This window comes from Perca flavescens, chromosome 12, assembly GCF_004354835.1.
Source record: "Perca flavescens isolate YP-PL-M2 chromosome 12, PFLA_1.0, whole genome shotgun sequence".
In the NCBI taxonomy this organism is placed as follows: Eukaryota; Metazoa; Chordata; class Actinopteri; order Perciformes; family Percidae; genus Perca; species Perca flavescens.
In genome coordinates this window covers 4,559,173-4,564,181 of record NC_041342.1, presented here as the reverse complement: position 1 = coordinate 4,564,181, position 5,009 = coordinate 4,559,173, and positions in this window count along the sequence as shown.

Genomic DNA, 5,009 nt, shown 5'->3' with positions numbered 1-5,009 from the left:
ATATTGGTCACATAACAGAGCAGATGGAGATGCTGTATATTTGTTATCATACCAAAACCCAATATGTCCAATTGTTATGTACGCCCACATGTTCTCTTGTCTCTGCAGTGTGGCACGCCATGCAAGGTTGTTTTTTTTTAAACGTGAGATACTTTTTAAATATGCTCTTTCCAATGCGAATGCTGTTCTATTTTTGTTTCCCCTCCTTTTCTTCAGTTCAGTTCATCCTCTCATCTTTCCATTATGTTCAGTCTCATTCGTCCACCCTTCCACCCCTCCCCTCCTCCACACTGCCTGTTTCCCAACCTTCTTCTCTGCTTTGTCCCTCCCACCATCCCTCTCTTTCCTTTCTCCGCCTCTCCCCCCTTTTCTTCTCTGGTGCTTCATCTCTGCGGTCTCTGTCTCTCCCTCCACCACTCCCTGTCGGCGCTGCGGTGATGCTGTTCTGGCTGCCTCCCAAACCGCTTGCCCCCTCGCTCCTCCACTCCACAGCACCCTCCCTCCTGATGCTATAAATACCCAGCATCGGTGAGTCATCGCCCAGACATATTGGTTGCCTCTCCCTCTGCCTGTCCACCCCACCCCCCTCCAACCATATATATATACACACACACACACACACACACACACACACACACACACACACACACACACACACACACACACACACACACACACACACACACTGCTAGAGCTAATTGCAAGACCTCACACGTTTTCCCACCTCCACATTGGCCCTCACATCATGGTGACCCAGCTGAGCTGAGATGGGGCGTGTGCTTGGCATGGTGCAGCCAGCGTTACCGAACGCAGCCAAAAGTCGGCTTTGACCAAAAACAAAATCAGCATGAGTGCGACTTCATCACATTTACTTTCCGGGCATTTAAGGAGTGCCACATCACCTAATTGGTTATGTGGCATTCCTTAAATGCCCGCCTAAGTAGCTTTAGAGTCATTTTTGTTTTTGTATCTGCCTGTTCCGTTGCTTAATTGCTTACATTAGAAGAAAAAGACTCATGTTTTACCTTTTACTGTATTTCAACACAACATATTTGGTATCTTTGGATACCTTTGAATATGGGTTTAAATTTAAATTGAGGTGCTGAACAGTGCTTTATCACACAATATGAGTTTGTAATGATGGTCATGCCAATGAGGTTTAATAGGTTAAAGGGGTTAATGCAAAAAGCAGAAAGAGGAGGGTAGCTCACCCACACTTCATATCTCTAATCAAGCCTATCCCTACTGCACCTTAGTGTGTCTTACATATAATTTTAACAGTCAAGTGTCACATCTCAGTCGCAGTCCTCGCTGTACCACCATCTTTCAGCCTCCGATGTAATTATTCTCAGTTTTCTCCAGCTACCACCCACCTCTCCAGAGTAATGAGACAGCTCCGATTCAGCTCCGCTCATCCTTGGGTAAACTCCAATATGGCTTATTGGCTCACACTAGTGTGTGATCACAAAGCACAAACAGATAAAAGTTTTTGCGCACTTCTGAGTCATAAGTACAGACAGGAAGAGGGAGCGAGCAAGGCACGAGAGAGAGACAAGGGAGAAATAGGAGACGGTAAGAGACAGAAAAAGGTAGGGTACAGTGTCAGAGAGCAAAGACAAGACCATCTCACACACACACACACACACACACATACACACACACACACACACACACACCACATTCATACAAAATGGAAGATGTCCCTCAGTTTGTGGCTGCTTGGTGCTGTTGTTGTTGTTGTCTTGTGGTATAGAGGTACACTGTGTGTATGTGTCTGCGTCAGAATCAGTGGGCTAATGAAGGAAGCTCAATGCCTCTGACGCACTCTCCGCTCCCATAGGGTTGGATGGAGGGAATCGAGAGGAGAGGAGGGGTGAGAAGAATCACTCATCTCTCTGTGGTCTTATACAGTAGCCTTTTTTATTTGTAATGAAATGCAAAAGCAGCGCAGACAGAAAATCATGCAGGACTTTAAGTACCCATGTTCTCTCAGATAGCTTTGACGTGAGAGGTTTGTTGTTGTCAATATTGTATTCCAATCAGAGCTGTCCGGGCCAGCAAGGCCTCCTGTGCTGTCCAAGATATTATCAGAATTCCCTTGGACAGCAGAGAAGGCCTTGCTGGCCCTGATGGTTTGATTGGAATACAATATTGACAACTATTTCTAAATTTATTAATTTCATATGTATTTTACAAAGTCTATTCCTACAGTCCATTACCGTAATTGTATTGCTGCTTTATTTTTTTATTTTTTTTGGGGGCTTTTCCACCTTTTATTTGATAGGACAGCTAGTTGAGAAAGGGGAGAGAGAGGGGGAAGACATGAAGGAAATCGTCACAGGTCAGATTCGAACCCTAGACCTCTGCGTCAATGTATAAACCTCTCAGTATATGTGCGCCTGCTCTACCCACTGATTCAACCCGGCCACGATAAATTAGAGCTTATATCCAATCAGATTTCGCCTCTGTGCTGTCTCCGGGTGAAAAATCTACTCTGAGGCCTTGAGCATTTCCAGTGAATACCTCTTCTGTTTAAGCAAATAGGGTCAACGTTGTTGATTGCCATATTCTTTAGCCAATCAAATTTCGAGTTTGCCCTGTTGGGCGTATTCTTTTACAGACGAGCCTTCTAGCTGGCCGTCAACATTTTTCGGACCAGTTAATTAACATACGGTGGCCGAGAAGCAAAACTAGCTAGCATCACATAACTGTAGCAGTAGGCTAACGTTAGTTGAAATTCGTTTCTAGTTTTATATGTAAAGTTAAGAAAGAAAGGTGGATGCACTTTTTCTTCAAATGATGGGAAGCTTTTGGTAAGTTTAATGGATGTTTCTGTATTTTTAGTAAAATGATTTTACTAGCTATTACTGCTCGCTTTCGATAGTTGCTGCTGGTGTTAAAGATTTGAGCAGTGTGTGGCTGCTGTGCCCTTGTGTGGTGGCATGTGTGTTGTTGAGCCCCAGCCGCCTGGCTGGAATTTGTGGGGAAGCCTGTTGATCGCTGATTGTGTTATTTGTGTTTTCGATTGCTTTGTGGTCTTCCTATGAGTAAATGTGACCGGTTGTTGTGGGTTTGTTTTTTTCTTTGGTAATTACATTAATTTTGACGATGTGATGCAGGATCATGTCTGCGTGAAAGTGATGGCTTTAGTCACGGTGTATTCATGCCTCTGCAATAGTGTATTTAAACTCTCTAGTTACTGAGCCTTGTGTTAAATCACTTTATTCCACACGATTCAAAGGTGGTTTAATTGCTGTAGGATAGTGAAAGCCCAGGTGTAAAATACACGGCCCGCCACTGATTCCAATCCATTAAAGGTGCTGTAGGTAGGATTGGGAATATCCTGGACTTAGCCTAAAAAATGTGAACATCAACTTCTCAGTCAGTCCCCCTTTTCTGCTAAAGCCCAAAACTGTTTCCTAAGCTCCTCCTCCCACAAGGGAGAATGAATGTGTGTGCATGAGCAGTGATTGAGCAGTTAGACCCACATACATTGTAATGTGTATTACAAGCCCTTGGGCAGATTTTATTTGGCATATAAGCTTTATATATGCACAATGTAACTTGTAGAACGTGTATACAACGTATTCAAATTTTATTACCTTAAAGCTGTGGAGCAAATTATGACACAAATCGAATGAATCAAAGAACATACTTGCTGCTTACAGCTGAGACAATTAGTCCATTAATCAACTAGCTGATTGACAGAAAACGTTCTGTTCAATATAGAATTTTTACATTTTTTTAAAAGTTTCTCAGATGTGAATACTTGCTGGTTTTCTGTCTTCTATGCTAGTTAACTGACAAAACAAGCAATTGAAATATGTCAGCTTTTGACATTTTACAGACAAAATGATTGAGAAAATAATTGGCAGAAGGATCGATGCAAATAATTGTTAGTTGCCCTATTGCTATTGCTGATATCAAAACACTGGTCTAAGATCAGGGCCTAATATATCCATGTTTAATTGAGTATCTTCATCCAAAGAAAAGCAGACACTGCTTAGGCCTAAATGCTGGACTCTGACTTATTCAGACGCATTTGGCGACAGGACAGCAGGTGCACATGGCGCAGGGAGCCTAGCTTCTTCTTTTTAATAAATCAAGTGATTGACACGTCTGAAGCCTGGAAGGAAAAAAACAAATCCTTTTGTTTACTAGCTCTGATTGAACCACATTCACTCAAACACACACATTCAAAGACACACTGGCCTTCGTTGCCATAGAAACTCTGGTTTCAGGATGATTCTAATCAAGTTGTTGATCGTTATCACACGGTGTGCCTCACAGATTGCGTCCACACACGCACACACACAATCATCATTACAAGATCTTAGAGAAATATAACTTACTGAATTTTTGTACATTTTCCTCAATATGCTTAATTTATAAAGTACTACATGGCTTGGCGCCATCCCCTCTGCTAGAGTTTATTAAATACAGACAGACTCGGATCACCAGAGCTGTTGTAAACAGGGACTGAGGTTCCTTTTAGAAAAACCTCCTTCAGCTATACTGCACTATCTATTAAAGGTAGTGCATTATGGAACACACTATCCTAAAAATCACTCATCTCTCTGTTGTCTTATACAGTAGCTTTTTTTTATTTGTAATGAAATGCAAAAGCAGCGCAGACAGAAAATCATGCAGGACTTTAAGTACCCATGTTCTCTCAGATAGCTTTGACGTGAGAGGTTTGTTGTTGTCAATATTGTATTCCAATCAGAGCTGTCCGGGCCAGCAAGGCCTTCTGTGCTGTCCAAGATATTATCAGAATTCCCTTGGACAGCAGAGAAGGCCTTGCTGGCCCTGATGGTTTGATTGGAATACAATATTGACAACTATATATTTCTAAAATATATATATATATATATATATATATATATATATATATATATTATTAATTTCATATGTATTTTACAAAGTCCTTTCCTACAGTCCATTACCGTAATGCTGCTTTATTTTTATTTTTTTTTGGGGGGCTTTTCCACCTTTTATTTGATAGGACA